This window comes from Urocampus carinirostris, chromosome 8 (genome assembly GCF_059441175.1).
Source record: "Urocampus carinirostris isolate Australia breed hairy pipefish chromosome 8, RoL_Ucar_1.0, whole genome shotgun sequence".
Taxonomy (NCBI): Eukaryota; Metazoa; Chordata; class Actinopteri; order Syngnathiformes; family Syngnathidae; genus Urocampus; species Urocampus carinirostris.
Window position 1 is genome coordinate 24,223,393 of NC_142356.1, and position 16,942 is coordinate 24,240,334.

Below are 16,942 nucleotides of genomic sequence, written 5' to 3' on the forward strand. Positions count from 1 at the left end.
GTCTGTAGTTTGCAATAATCAGGTGGTTGGCACCTGTTGAAACAGAGAACAGTGACGCCTATAGACAATTTTTTTCAGTCCCTTCCTTCATAAATAGAAAAAACTAGATAAAAAGGAAAATAAGGCTCATTAATGGTGCTCTTTATAAAAACAGTAGTGTAACAGCGTTTATTTCATTGAATTGGTTCATAAAGCATGCCTACTTGGGGCAGAGTTGTCATAAATTTGAATGACAGCAAGGTCACCGATCCCACTTCCAGACACTATTAGTACGTAACATTTTCTCCTCACCAGATTTTTCTTTTTTTACCAAAACACAATCAAATGTGAACATACGATTACCCCTAAATGTCATTAAATTAATGGCAATTTGTTATTCCTTTAACTCCTCTTATTTCCACTTCCTGGTTGTAAAACAGCCACTAGAGAGGGAGTTGGAAATTTTGGAGGGTTACTATCAATTATTTGTGGTTAAAAAGACTGGTTCATGTTTCATTACATTTGCTGTTTCCAGAACAAATAATGAGCATTTATTTAGATGCAAATGACCACAAGTGTTAAAACGCAGACACACAGAAAACACAAAGGCTATTCATTATTAATTTGGGTCAACTTGATCTGACTTGAACTTGAGAAGTGTAAGCGTGTACTTTACTATAAGTGTGTGTGAGTGCACTTTTGGTGCTCATGTTTGGTTAGTTACCAGTGTTGGACAACTATGGCCAACTTTTTGAGTGACCTGGAGGCCATCACAGTTGTTTTTTCCCTCCTGGTTTTTGGCCTTTTCACATTGGCTGGGGTAATATGCGAAGGTCGTGGGCAAACTGAAGGTGAGAACTCTTAGCTGATGTAAGTGTAAATTTGAGATTGTGGAGCTGAGTTATGTAACACAAATGTTAGACTGTAATCCTCTTTTGTTTGTTATAATGAAGGGAGCTGCATTTACCGGTGCAACGAAGAGATGATTGTCTGAAGACCGGGATGTCAAATTTCTCCCTAGTGAACTTCCTCCTCTTGTCAGTCGGGGAACGTCACATCACACCAAAGGGAGGAGACAGTTTGTTTTTATATCATAGCAAAGTCCACATGGTGGTTACCTCCCCGAGTGTGTGCATAGGTGTGAGGGAAGTGTGTACCTTGCGCTAGGATGCAGTTGTACGTCCCTCTTGGACTCGTGCTGGACTCTGCCTGTACATTGGATCATATCATGGAGATTAAATAGTTTCCTGTTCATGTTTGTGTGAATTCGACACATTCGTGCTTATTTTTTCCCCCATGGTGAGTCTTTTTTTTTAATTTCTACTCAAAATACCTTAGCGCACAATCCTCGTTACCTGTAGTCTTTTTTTTTAATTTCTACTCAAAATACCTTAGCGCACAATCCTCGTTACCTGTCTGACAGGTAATAAGGAATGTGAGCGAAGGCTTCTCATTGAGTGTGCAAGCAGAGTATTGTATGAACTAAACTTTACTATACAGCGAGATAACAAAATCACATTTGAAACCTTAACACAAGATACAGAATGTTATTATTATGAGGTGTTATCCATGTCGGGATTCCTGAAAAGAGCCGTGTTTAATTTACAAAACTATAGACATGATGACAACCATCCATATTTTAAGTGAAATTGAATAGAAACAATGATATTTTTGTTGAACTCAGAGGTAATTTGTTCAAGGTTAACTACCGTAAATCAGGTTTATGCTGTACACAGAGCTGGACTGATATGACAAAAAATAGTGTTGACTTCAACCGTGCAACCTGTATTTTGTATGCATGCATTTGCACACATGTGAGGTCACGGCCTTTCTGTAAATGCAACATTTTATGACACATCAATTTACAGTAAAAGAAAGGCTAACAAAACCAGAATCTCGCTCCAAAGTGTTTCTTGGAGCTTAATTCAAAAGACAATGTGTTTATTTGATGTTACTTTGCCTATCGCGTAGATGACCTCAGAGATGTCAAACATTGAAAGTCCATCCAATCATTGATCTATCAATCCATCTATTTTCTTCCACTTACCCGGGACCGGTTGCTGTGGCAGCAGTCTAAGCAGGGAAGCCCAGACCCCCCTATCATCAGCCACTTTATCCAGCTCATCCAACGGGATCCCGAGGCGTGTCCTGTGTCGTCCCCAGGGCCTCCTGCCAGTGGGACATGCCAAGAACTTCTCCAGAGGCAGGCATTCTTATCAGATGCTGGAGCCACCTAAGCTGGCTCCTCTCAATGCGGAGGAGCAGCGGCTCTACACGGAGTACCCCCCAGATAACCGAGCTTCTCACCCAGCTCAAAGGGAGAGCCCAGCCTCCCTGCGGAGTAAACTCATGTCAGCTGCTTGTATCCGGGAACTTGTTCTTTCAGTCAGGGCCCACAGTTCATGAACAAATGAAGTAAATTAATAAATAAATAATAAATAAAAATAATTAAATAAACCATAGAAAGACCTTTGAAAGTCATATTTGAAAATACAAAAAGATAATTTTCCGGATTCGAAAGCATTTAGGAGCGTCATTTTTAAGTGGAAAGTTGTTCTCGGACAGAAAGAAACCGCACACTAGACCTGTTGCTACTGCAACTATAAATAAATAAGGAGCAATCAAAATTGGCAATACAAAAATGAGCATTGTTGGATTTTTTCCGATTTTCATAGCTTTATAGAAAATGTTTATTTCGTTATCTGCTCTAAACTGGAGAACTACAGAAGATTCGAAATATTTGGAAGCACTATTGTCTGTGAACTATATTGACTTGTTTAGAGCTCATCCAAATCAACATCATTTTGCCCGTTTTGATACACGGTCAATTTATTAGATATGTACCAATATCACTATACCTAGATAATGTCTGCAATATCTTCCTGTATTGTTTCAATACTAAAAGTTCTGTAAATTCCGGACTACTGAGCACACCTGATTAAAAGATGCATGCCCAAATTTAAGGAAGTAACTCAACTTTGTTCTTGCACAAACCGCACCGTATTTTGAGCAGCGAGCTTTAACAGCAATAAAAATGAACTAATTCACGTCCGTTTGACACTTTTCTAAATAAATTAACAGGGAATCTAATCAGGGATCTAATACAGAAAAGTAACACATTGTGGCCGATTAAGAATAGAATAGAATATAATTTACTTTTATTGTCATTCTTTGAAACCATGCACACAGAACGAAATGTCGATACACCTCACCCGTACAGTTGAACTGTAGCGAGCCGATGCAGCCGCAGCCAAACAGGGCGCCGCCATTTTAGATCCAACTGCTGTGTTGGGAGTCATAAGGTGACCAAACCCCCCAATTTCAACCTTTAATGCCGAGCGCCAAGCAGGGAGGCAATGAGTACCAATGTTGTAAGTCTTAGGTATGACTCGGCTGAGGCTTGAACCAGCAACCTCCCAGTCTCGGAGTGGGCGCCCTACCATCTAGGCTACAGAGTTGGTCATAAGAAACTCGTTTGTGAACTGTGACCGGAGGTCTCAAACTTAAGCAATTAGCGTAACAGTCAATATGAATTAAATTGGCATTAAAATATACACAGGAATGTGGCTAAAACATTTGCAAAACAAAACTCAATGTACTGTACTGACTAAATATTACAAGACCGTACAATCCAAAAACCTGTACACATGATAAGTCATGCAACTGATCTTAAACTCCCCCATTCCTTGCGCACATGACAAAGTGATAGAACTACGACATACAAACATCACTATACATAAATGTTTGGAATATTTAGTGTGGCAGAAGGTGATTATCAAGTTTATTTTCCTATCGTGCTGAAAACGGTAACGTCATATTAGGCTGTCATCAGTCCGATAACTGCCTGCCCGATAATTATAGTAAATTAGTAACTAGTGTTGGCAAGTACACAGGGCAAAGAGCGCCGCCGCGTTGATGGAGGAGCTCGACCGATCTGTGGGAAGGACCCAGAAAGCATCCGAAGTCCCCACCGACACCCTCACGACCATCTGCCTCGCAAAACAAATTGTAGTGACTTATAGTCCGGTATTTCCGGTAGTTAAAAGATGGGGACGTATTCAAATTGTGCAGTTCCAGCAGTGCACTTCATTCAGTTTAATTTGAATAAGCCATGTTTTGGCCACTGAGGTAGGTATGACTTGAATATATCAGTCATACCTGCAGATATTTTTCACTGCTCCACTCCAACAATGTTCTGCGATCCACTCAAACATGATGCTGTCCTCCACTGAGTCAATAAACCACCTGCCAAGAACATCAAGGCAGGGCCTAGCCTTTTTCCTTGCTCACTGCTGTTGTATATGAAAGCACAATACATTCAACTTTTTTATTGGACAACCTTTAACGCCGTGTAATTTGTCGTACTGGGAGGTTCATGTTGTAACGGCAAAAAGGTATTGTTACATGCCTAATGTTGATCTAGTTTTTCTTCTATTACTGGATAATCATGTGGAACAACATTCTACATGAGTGTTTTTTTATTCCTGAATAGCAACTCAAAGTCAATAAACTAACTGGGTGTATGCTTTAACAGGTCGTACTAGCTGTTATGATTTTAAGCCAGATTCTTATGAAACATGTTTTCAGACTTTTGGTTACGATAGAATTCTGACCGGCAGCACGGCAGCTGAGTGGTTAGCGCGTTCACGGCACGGTTCTGAGATCATGAGATCGAAACTTCCTGTGTGGAGTTTGCATGCTCTCCCCGTGCTTGCGTGAGTTTACTCCGGGCACTCCAGTTTCCTCCCACAGTCGAAAAACATGCATGTCAGGTTAATTGGCCGGTCCAAATTGTCCCTAGGTGTGAATGAGTGAGTGAGTTGTCTGTCTCTGTGTGCCCCGGGACTGGCTGGCAACCAGTTCAGGGTATCCCCTGCCCACTGCACGAAGATAGCTGGGATGGGCTCCAGCACCCCCGCGACCCTACTGAGGATAAGCGGTGCAGATAATGGATGGAACTCTGAAGGTAATCTTAATTGGTTCCACTTTTCCTTAATGTCAATTTTTGATGTGTTCTATATTGAAACAGTGAAAAGCCCATGGAAACACCTTTTTCTGGCTTCGAGCTGGCCTTCATCATGATCGCTTTTATCGTTTTCTCGCTCTTCACCGTCGCTTCCGTCTGCATCAAACCAGACGAGGCCCTTCAGACAGGTAAGAGGAGATAACATGCGCTTTGGGACAGTCATAACACATCTAAATTGCATTTTCTTAACAATGTGTGTGTGTTTTTTGGCCCTGCAGATGAAGGAGTACGTGAGACTGCAAGAGGGAAGCAGAGAGTGATCAGCAGGAAGCCTAAACTGCAGACAAACTAATTAAAGCATGAAAAGACACATTGTCAATAAAGGAGAGGTAACCAAAGAGAACACACCCTGGTCTAATATGACTTTTAAAGGAACAGCGTGTATCATTTGACCACTCGCTGTCTCTGTATTGTGTAATACAACTGAAAACAAGTGCTAAAATGCACAAGGAAGAATAAAAACTACAGACACTCAAAGCGATCAAACCGCACAATTTTTCTTTTTTTGGGCGAGTTTTTGGCGGAATTTTCGCCTTTTACGTACCCGTAACAGCATGGTGGTCAACAATTATGCAAGCTTCCTCCAGGTGAGGCTCTTGCTGTGTAAAATACATGGGATTTTCTTGACCTATGAGTATTTAAAAAAATACACATTTATATGATAGTTCATGTATTTTTGCTTATTATTCAACTCAGTATATTTTATTTAAGACTGAAGGAGTTGTTAAATAAAACACACTGTCCCTTTAAGTGTATTCTAATTATGGATTCAAAAAGTAAACTAAAGGACCTCTTTTGTATACTCATTTAAAGTTTAATATTTACCATTTTAATTTTTGCTCCAATAACTGTGGCTTGACAAAAAATACAGCACAAAATGCCAAGATGTCACTTACCGAGGCCAAATGGCAATATAAAGCAAATCATTTGAAAATTAGTCATTCTCCAAAAGTAACTGAAATGTTTCAGATTGTTATTTTACTTTCAAAATATGAATAACTTTGTTATTCACATACTGAAAATAGTATATTGTACACATTAATTTTAAGACCCCCAAAATAACTCATTTATATTTATAGTACACGTAAAATAAGTACGGTGTTGTTAAATACAATTTTTAATATCCCCCAAAATAATGCTAGAATATTTTACATATTTCAATTACACAATGATCTTCAACTGGGAATAAATACAATTTAAATAAAAAATGGGCTCGATTTTTTTAAGCCCCTTTGTGTAATATTTCCCCGCGACCCTACTGAGGATAAGCGGTGCAGATAAAGCATACCTGTCAACCTGTACGGTTTTGCCGTGCAAAGTACGTTTATTATGTATTTTAAGACGTGTACGACGTACGAGAAAATCTGTACGGAAAAACGCAAATTTGTCAAGCGCAAATCAATCAAGTCAAATGATTTTGCTGCGGAATCCTCTATCTCGGTATCGTTTTTTTCGTTGCAAATGAAGCGAGCTGTTTGATGTAGTGAAAGGAAGTCCGTCTCTTTTTAGAGAACCTGCTATTTCGGCTCAACTAATTAAAGAGAGCCGGCTCTCAAACGGCTCACTTGCTTTGCGTTATGTTACGAATTATTATGTTGTATAGAGAAGTTAAGAAAAAAGGAAGTATAAAATGAGAAAATGAAAAAGACAGGTTTGTGGTTATCCCCTTAATCGATATATTACCAACAATAATTTAAAACAGAAAATGAATTCATAATTTGAATAAGAAAATGTATTATTCTACCTAATTATATTTGCATGTATTTTTTCCTTCTACGGTGAACATCCAAGCTACTTAATTTTTGAACTTTTTTTTATAATAAACCTCATTCATGTCGAGCAACTCAGGATCTCACAACAAAATGTTAATTAACAATACATATGATATAACGAAACACATGTACAATATAACATGTTAAACTACATAAATAAACACGTTTGAAAAAAAATATGGTGTAAGATTATTTTGTATTTTATAAGGGTAAATACAACATTTTGGAAGGGCATGGAGCCCTGGAGGTTGACAGGTATGATTATGGATGAATGGATATGTAATATTTGACCACTAGATGGCATTGTGTTGTCTGGTACAAGCGAGGGCCAGTGATACACGGCAGTGTGGCAGCAGGACTCCGGACAAACATGGCGCCGACTTGAGTGGGGATTTTACGGTGTAAAAGAAATACACATTTTTTTTGACTTGGGATTTTTTTTTAAACTAAAAATTAACATTGGTACAATAGTTAATCTGTTTGTTGTTATAGGATGAAAAGTTGTTATGTACAACTAGAAGGCCCTAAACATTACACACTGTCCCTTTAAACCCTAAACATCAATGAAAAAAACTCAAAGATGTGAAAAACTATTTTTTTTTCAAGATTTGCATAACCAGAGTTTGTGAAAGAAATGGAAAGATTAAAAGGGAGGAATCATGTTCCTAATTCTGTTCTTGGCAATACCATTATGGAAATTCATATTATGGATAATACCATATTTTCCATATTAGGCTCAGCGTTGTTAGGGAAAAAACTGTATTACAAATGTAGCGTTTACCAAATTGTTCGAATTAGTTATCTGACTCCGTTAACCAAACACAAACTTTATTCTCGTAACAATGCATGCTCGTTTCTTAATGGGAAAATGAACAAAGATAGTCGGCATTTTCACACGGGGGCAGATTTATTTTCTTAAAGTATTTAACTAAGTGAATTCCATCGAATTTAGCCGAATTAGTCTTCGTCGAGCCTCCCTCTCACGAGCTCCGATCTGCTCTCCCATCCATCTCTCGTCTCTCCTTCCATCTTTTCATACGTCGGGGCGTCAGCCACCCCCCATGGGTGGGCCAGGAGCTCCCCACATGGCAGACTCCGCCCGTGGCAGACTCCTCACGTGGCCTCCACCTAGTCGCCACCTCCTCGCTGAAAGGCGCCGCCACGTCTAAAGGACTCACACCAACAAAGCTTATCAGCCTTTTCCTGCGTCAGTCGTTGTCCCCGTTCTTGCTGTTTTTCTGTAAACATCATTCTTGTCTAGGCTACAATGACCTCGCCCCACAGCTCAGCCAGTGAATATCTTTTGTATTTAAATTTAATTTGTATTTGATTGTAAAAAATCCCTTATAGTCAAATAAATAAAATATAAAATCATTCAGCGTATTATAAGCCACACCTAAAAAATAAATAAATTGTGAAACATTTTTCTATATATAAAGCACATGAATTTAAAATTACTTAAACATCTGAAACTAAAACAAGCATATTCCACAGACCAATACTGACATTTTGTCAAGTCAAGTCACATTTATTTGAAAAGCCCTTAATCACAAGATGTCTCAAAGGACTGCACAGGTTACAATTACACCATCCCCTAATCTTAAACCAACATGCGGGTCAGGAAAAACTCAACACCTCAGCACGAGTAAATCGGGTTTCACCACAAAACTGAATTGAATTTCATAACTGATTATTGTATTCAAGTAGCATATCATTGTAATTATCCATTACCAATCAAATGTATTGTACTTTTTGGTGTACATGGTGCACTAGATTACAAGGCATTTTTTTAGTTTTAAGGTGCACCTTATAGTTTGAAAAGTGCAGTAATTAAAAAAAATAAAACAAAATATGTTGGAGCTTTCGGTAGAATTACAAATAATTACAATTTTGTCACCCCACGTCAATAGGTTGGTATGTGTCACCATGGACTCACACAAAATGATGGATTCACAGAATTGTTCAATGAGTTGCACTGAATCCCACTTCCTCTTTGTCGTGCCTCTAATCATATTGGAGGCCTTCTTAGAATTCAAGTGGGTCTCAACTGCCATATGAGCTCATCAGTGTGGCACTAACAGTCATGTTACACTGTGAACGTTATGATAAATAGGTTTAATCCATTGTTTAAAGGTTTGCTACATAGATACCAATTAGCATTAGGTCGTTTTTTGCGGTTTCAAATATGCAAGGCGTAATTCTCCTTGTTCGATGTTTATTTTGACTGCAGGTTGCAACTGGGTTTTGCCGTTATTAGAATGAAGCCTCTCTTTTGATAAATTATATTATATCCATCCATGTTCTGTACTGCTTATACTAACTAGGGTCATAGGGATGCTGGAACCGATCTAAGCAGTGGGAAGGGGACACCAGCCAGTTGAAGACATATTTTGACCGTGATTCATCCTGCCATGTATGTTTTTGGAATGTGGGAAGAACTGGGGAAAACCCGTGCTGGCACAAGGAGAATATGCAAACTCTGCACAAGGAGGCCAGTAGCTGTAATTGAACCCAGGACCTCAGAACTGAGAGACAGACATGCTAGCAAACAAGTCCGCCACGTGCCACCCTGTAAGTAACATGAACAGGACGATCAGAGGACACTGACTCGTCGATCGAGATCTACCAGTCGATGGCAGAGTTAGCATTGGTCAAGCACGGCCGTTATAGTGCATTAAGTGCATAATTTTTGTTGGAGGCATGCTGCCATCTTGCGGTCAAATGCAGCATGTCAGCATGAACATCATGCTCATGCAGCCAGTGAGAATTCTGAGTCTGCCAAATATACAAATAAATGATGATAATTTTTTTTCAATTATTTATTTGTTTTAAAAATATTACATACTGATATAAGATGCAATGAACATTTTATTATTAAGAGGTAAATAATGTATGATATTGAAGTTTATAAATATTTCACAAATGCAAAAGTACATAGAAAATAATAACTAGGTAATATTAAAACATATGTTGGAATTTAAACTGGGTACCACAAATGTATGTATTTGCATCCTTTGAGTATTGGGCATTTAACCTTTTTGAGTTAATTCTCTGCGACTTGCTGGCAACCAATTCAAGGTGTCCCCTTCCCACTGTCCGAAGATAAGTGGGATGGCCTCCGGCACCCCCCGCGACCTTACTGAAGATAAGCGGCGCAGAAAATGGATGGATGGTTGGTGTTAATCCTCCAACTTGCAATGGCATGGTCATTGGACTTAAACATTAACAATAGAAAAACATAGGCTTGAATCACGGTGTTTACATTTTTATCCTATTCAATATTTCCATTGGGAAATGTAGCCAACATTCAACTACAGGAATTAAGATTATTTTTTTTTGGTAATGCTAGACCGCCCATGAATCCTTAATTGCTTTAGCCAGTGTTAGTTACGGTAATTAAAAGTGGGTGCATCATTTTAGATGTCTTAAAAAAAGTTGAATTAAATCTTTTCTCTATTAGGTAGGATTTATTTCACACCGCGCTTATGTACTTGTACTTATCTTGCTTTTAGCAAAGCTTTTTGGGGCAGAACATATTAGGTAAGGGGGACGGAGGTGCGGGTAATTTTGCAGGAGATTGACGTCTTTATGCCCCTGTGGGCTTTTTTGGTTTCTATTTTAGTGTAGCATTAAAATCGTGAAAGTAAGAAGATGGATGCTTCAAATAAAGTCCACACACCAACCCAAATCCCGAGAAAGATGAAAAAAGAAGATTATTTGAGTGCATCCAATAAATACACTTACTTGCATGTGCATCAAAACTGAGCTTACAGAGGCTGCAACAATGACACAAGCCAGGAGATGGCAGTCGCGGGTCAAAAGGTTCCAAATTCTGTCCAGCTCCTTCAAAAGAACATAGTGTATTATTCGACCACTTAATGCCACTGTATTGAGTAATGCAATCAAAAATGGCTGCTAAAAACACAAACCTGAATACAAACTGTGAACACTCAAAGTGATCATATAGCACCATTTTCCTTTTCTTTTTTTCGCCCAGCCTTAAGCAAAGTTTTTGTTTTTTTGGCTACCTCATGCAGCAAGATAGTGGACAATTATGTCAGGTCCCTCGGGGAAGATCATGTAGTGTAAAATAAATGAAAAATTCTCAAACATTAAAACAAATACATATTCATAGACAGTAATAGTTATTGATCATTTTGTTTAATTAGGACATTTTAATGAGGTTTTCCTTTACCAATAGAAGCGCTAAATAATACACACTGTACCTTTAGAGAATGCGAAAAAATAAAACATAAATTAATTTGAAAATGATTACCAGTACTTGTTTTGCATTTTTGTGGTGGGTAGAATGTTTTGATTTGGTCATTTTGTATGTAGCTCACGGGCTGAAAAAGTATGAGCACCCCTATAGTAAATAGTTATGTTTACACCGGAAAAATTGTGAACTTTGAGCTATTACAAATAAAATATGTAGATTCCAGAAATGTATACCTAAAAATATTTTTTATTATGTATATTTAGTTTTCTTTTTGGTAGATGCATGTAAATTAGTGCGCAACAGGGATTTTACATGTCCCTTTATCAAAAATATATAACCATTTAAAATTGGGATTCCAGTGCTGTCCCTATAGTATTCTGAATAGTGAATGAGTGTATGGTGAAAGGAAGTGACACTCCGGATTGTTTCCTAAAGCGTCTGGTTGATCCCCAGTGGCCGCAGTGTCTGAGTTGGCCTTTAACAAATCGCCTGACTTTTGGCCTCTGCTGCCCCGGCGACATCTTGGCTGGGGAAGACCGGGAGGGAGGGACGGCAGAGCGGGCTCCCCGTTGGGGTTGCCCTTCGACCCCTGAGCCCTCCGTCAGTCAGCCATCCGGTTACAATAAAGACTGCCAGTTTGCTTGTGCCGCGAAATTTGATCGGTCTCAACTTTTCTCAATCAGTGCTATAACGACCCGCGTGTGTGTGTGTTATGGCTGTCTAAATGCAAATGCATGCAACGGGCTTTTGGATGTTCCCATTCCAGCTAAGGGAGAATATGAGTCAGTAAGTAGCGGCCGGCTGCACGCCTCATTTGCTAAGCTAGCCTCATGTGGGGACAAAGGTGTCACCGGCACGCGTTTCATTATGCACAGAAGATCGTGATAACCGACCAAATCATTTAGACTTTGAGAGATTGGAGGCATAAGTCAATAACTTAAATATATTTTAGAAAAATAAATATCAAGTTCTCGGGGATATGGATGACAGACATAAGCACATTTCTGATGGGGCTACAGCACCCCCTAGATCTAGTTTAGCCTCATTTCTGTAATGACTTGGTCCACTTCCAAGTTAGAGCAATTATAGAAAGAAAAACCTGAAGAGGATTTGCCTCCAAATCAACCCTTTAAAAAAAATTGTCGACATAATCATCATTATCATTCTTATCATTATCTGCATGTTTTTTTTAACATTTACTTTATGATAATAAAAGTAGGTACAATAGCAAAAAAATATATAATTATATAAGCATTTTTGTAATTTAGGGATTAATTGAAAAAACAATTGTTAAACAAATTATGCACAACCTTGAGCAGTGTTTCTCAACTGGTGGGTCGGGACCCAAAAGTGGGTCACCAACCCCTTTTCATTGGGTCACCTTTGCCCTTGGCAAAAGAATGCTAAGAAAATAAAAATCGGAGGGCCGTTCAAAATATTTATCAGCAGATGGCGATAATTGCAAGTTGACACCCTCCATTTCACACCGAAAGACCAATAAAGTTTGTATACACAGGCCAAACGCAGAAACAGCGGAGAATAGATACTGATTTTATTATCTTGAAGAAATTGAGTAAAAATGCAGCTAATCGAGGGAATTGGGAAGGGACTATTATTACTGGACGTCGTTTAGGTTTTGCTGCTTTTGTTTTTTAAAAATGTGAATATTTTCTACTATCTCTGCTTCAAACTGCACAATATATTTGAGAATTGGAGATATTTTCTTGATTTGGGTTCTGGCTTGTATTCAAGGTGCTATGGTGGGTTTTGACCAGTTGAGAACCCCTGACTCAAAGGGACAGTATGTAATACTTAAAAACTCAGTGGTAAAAAAAACAAATGTAATTTAGAAAAAAACATTGTTAATTTTTTTTTTCAAAAGTATATAAATGTTCATTGTTTCAAATACTCATAGTCGAGAAAATTGCATTTATTTTACTTGACATGAGTGTCGCCTGGAGGGAGCTGACGTAACTGTCGACTATTTTGCTGTAAGGGTACGTGAAAAATAAAAATAAAAACCTTGCAAAAGGCTGAGCAAAAATATGAAAAGAAAAATTGTGTAGTTTGGTCGATTTGAGTCCCAGTAGTTTATAATCTTCCCTGTGCTATTTAGCACTCGTTTTCGGTTGCACAGGACAATACAGTGGCATCTAATGGTCAAATAATACACAGTGTCGCTTTAAGAATACTGAAAAACTTTCAATCCCAATTCCTACCAACAATTTAAAAATGAATGAAAATTATACAGATAACACAAAGTAGGCATATTCAAATTTAGGCACCAACACAATTACTTATTTGCTGATGTTTCCCCAACTATGGTATCACTCTACTTACAAATGTTTCAGGTTACAAAGCTAGTCCCAGAACAAAATAAATCCGTAATTAGAGGGATCACTGTACAAGCATGTGGATCACATGTGATAGATACAAAGATGGACGACCTAAATCGGCAGCCACTTGCTGTTGTCGCCCTCACGTTCTGAGGACAAGCGCTGTCGGAGCTATTTATTGATATCGGTTGATATACTTTTCTTTGCACCACTTGAAAACTTTAATTTGAAAAAGGGGTGTTTGGACTTTGGAAATTGAAAGACAACTGGAGGGTATCCCAGGGTTTACCCTACTAAGCTGTTTTGATTTTTATTAGAGCTCTTACTAAAAGGACTCCCTGGTTTATAATCCGATTAGCTGGGCTTTTTCCCATTATGAAAATAAGAATTTGATAAGTGAAATGATTACGACTATCACACTGATTCAATTTTGTTGTGCGTGTGTTTGCAAGAATGGGAAATCCAACGTCAAGGGGTTTAATCCCTCAGCAAGAGCCAATATTACGGCCCAAAATAAAATGGCTTGAATACATTTTTTGTTGAGAAACGCAAGCACAAAGTTTTGTTTTTCTATTCGAGCTGAGACATTTAATTGACGTGATGCATTTACTAGGCCCTGACTTTAACCTTTACCATAACAACCGTTGCTTTATGCTAACCCTAACCAGAACCAAAGTCCAACTTAAACCTAATCTCTAAAACATGGGTCACCAAACTTTCTGAAGCTGAGAGCTACTTCTTTGTTACTGATTTGCGAAAAAGGCTACCAGTTTGATAAGGGTTTCTAAACTGATAACTTATCATATCATTACTATGTTATCACCAAGTTGTAATTATTAGAATTAGGGTTACAATAAGATGAGTCAACCATCAAAAAATCTGCCTTGTGAAAGGACACTGAGTGATTTACTTATGTTAATTATAAGCTAATTTTAGTCATTTGGGAAAAAATCAATGTGTTTAAAAGGTATTGATCATTTCAATGATTTCTCAAACAATACTGATTTAAATAATGAGAAAAACATACAACTATCATGTAAACGTGCAATTTTTCAAACATTCAGATGTTGGGAAACTTGTATTTATTTGAAACAACATGAGGTTGCCATCTAGCTTCTACCTTTACCCCCATAAACCAAAAACCTTGTGAAAGACTGGGCAAAAAATGAGAAGAAAAATGGTGTGGTCCGTAGTTTGTTTTCCTCCTTGTGCTTTGTAGTATTGGTTTTCGGTTGCGCTACAGAAAACAGCGACATCTAGTGGTCAAATATTTTACAATTCCTTAGACACAGGTCCTGATTTATCATGTCAGTAAAGTGGTTTCCCCTTTTTAGAAAACCACCTAAAACCAGGGGTTCGTAAATAGTTGGGCAGGCCCCCCTCGAGTGGTGCGAGGCTCCGTCCAGAGCAGCCAGGCATATTTGACTTTGGAAATCTTTTTTTTTTTACTTACCCAGAATCAAGTGCAATTGCACCTCCACTACAATAGGACGCAATGGCGTTCTCATTGCCGTGTTTTGGAGGTTTTTGTTTACATTTTTGCCTCCACGCAGTTCACATAACACAGAGTAAAAGTATGAAGTATGAAGTGCAGACAAAAATTGAAGCAGACCCACAGGTGACCCCATACAAAAAAATAAAACATGCAGGAATAGGCAAAGGGTAAAGAGACAAACAAAAATCTCTTCCCGAAAGCAAATGCTAGGAAATTTGACGAAGTGTTTGTAGCACCTTACTAAGACCACAGGGGAAACAAGCAAAGACCGGTGTGCTTGCTATGTTAAAAATGTTGGCAGCGGACAGCACACAGCCAAATAGATTAAGCGGTCACTCAAGACATTACAACCAAATCACGCTGAAAAGACGCTATGGTGTTTTTTTTTCAGGGAAAATATGCCGAAAGGCGTATATGTGGCATGGACAAAGATGGCATGTTACCATTTATATGAAGCAATCAATGTCTACTCCCCACCGATATTATGTGATCACTCAACAAAAAAAAAAACGATCTTGAGATGGCGTGAAAGGATTTCTTCTTCAAAGGGGGGGCATGACAGAAAATAATTGAGAAGCAGTGCTTCAAACCATCATTGGTTAGCTGTTTTCTGAGCCAATCTGCAGACAACTCAAATGTTATCCGTAACGCCTGCTCTAAAACCAGGTACGAAGCCTAAAATGGGGTGCAGACACATTTGGATCAACAAAATGTTCCAATAAGGACTACAGATCTTCACAATGACAATAAAAATCCTGAAGAGGAAGGTAACAAATACAAGTACATACAAATACAAGTACAACACGCAACCCACAGTCAGTTGTATACCAGGTGGCTGTGAATGACAATTGAATCACCATTAGCATATTCAAATGGGGCAAAATAAAACTTTTTTAAAAGACAATAGCTGCTGATATGCGAAGCAAACCTAACCAAGCCGGGGCGTTCCGCCAAATCCAGCAGGAATTCCGGCCTTGTCCGAGCGGACATTTTTGCAAATACCATAAAGTCATAAACGCAAAGGTACACAGGGCCAAAGACACGCACCGAAAGTTTTGTTGTCTTGTGCGGGTTTGTCAAACGAGATGCTTGTTCAAAGTCTCCGGGAGTGTTTTGCAGGCCTGGCGCTCCATTAGCGTCCTGCTGCTTCTCTTAATCCTCATTCACATGTAATGGGCAACATTTCATCTTAATGTGCTAATTGATTAGTGGCACGTTAAATGGAGGAGTCGCTAACGGTGCGGAGGAGATGCCGGACGGCCGGTTGAGCAGACGCGCTAATGAGGGGGCAATGTACAAAAGATGGGAATTTTTGACTACAATTTTTGACCAAAAAGAAAACCAGTGTTACATAATAGAGATGTATGTATTCTAATTCAGCATTTCCTCTAGTTGCACGAAACAATGTCAATCTTTCATTTTTCTAGTTCAGAATTTAAATTATATGACAACAGCACTTACGGTTATAAGCTACTTTTACCACTTTTACTTTGTATCTGCAACCCAACACTCAAAGCAGTAAAAATAACCCAAGTTTGGGTCAAGAAATGGACCAACTCAATACTTTTGACTTATGAAATATTTTGTACAAGAGAATTTTGTAAAAGAAGAGTATTTTAGTTTAAAGTGAAACCCCCCAAGATTGTTAATTTTGTTCTAAACAGTCTGGGTTATGTTGTTTAGATTAAAACAACCCTAACAATTGAGTTGTTTTTGTCTCAGAAAAACTAATCCAAGTATTTGGTATTTACCATTTTAGAGCCAAGTCTTTTCAGAAAGTACTCATTTTGTATGATTTCAAATACATTTGTATTTCAGTACTGTCTTTATTAACCAGAACTAACAGGCAATACTCCCAACATCAATAAAAATGTATGTTATATCAAATTGCATAGCCTAAGCGACTTTAGCAATAGTTTTTTGATCACAGCTTATTATGTACTGATACCGGTATTATTACTCAACTCCTGAACTATTATCAAAACTGATACCAGTAGAACATTTCTTAAAAGGTAAATTACTAATATTTTTACATTTCCGTTATTTTTACGTTTAAAAGCCAACATAGTATTTGACTTAAAATGCATACATTTAATGGCAATTTATTACAACATT

General features: G+C 38.3%; 2 long non-coding RNA genes across 2 annotated transcripts in view; one reads left to right on the forward strand and one right to left on the reverse strand.

The window, feature by feature from the left end:
• Positions 1-16,942, reverse strand: part of LOC148361293 (uncharacterized) — a 21,908-nt gene continuing 4,966 nt past the window's right edge. Inside the window, exons 3-8 of the long non-coding RNA XR_015851127.1 lie at positions 10,522-10,620; positions 5,029-5,123; positions 2,027-2,313; positions 1,137-1,188; positions 947-1,013; positions 1-33 (exon numbers count right to left, since the gene is read on the reverse strand). This is a non-coding gene — a long non-coding RNA (uncharacterized LOC148361293). The remainder of the gene's footprint in view (positions 34-946; positions 1,014-1,136; positions 1,189-2,026; positions 2,314-5,028; positions 5,124-10,521; positions 10,621-16,942) is intronic.
• LOC148361294 (uncharacterized) lies at positions 935-5,348 on the forward strand. The gene is made up of 3 exons (XR_015851126.1): positions 935-1,278; positions 5,009-5,133; positions 5,224-5,348. It is a non-coding gene; the product is annotated as an uncharacterized LOC148361294 (long non-coding RNA).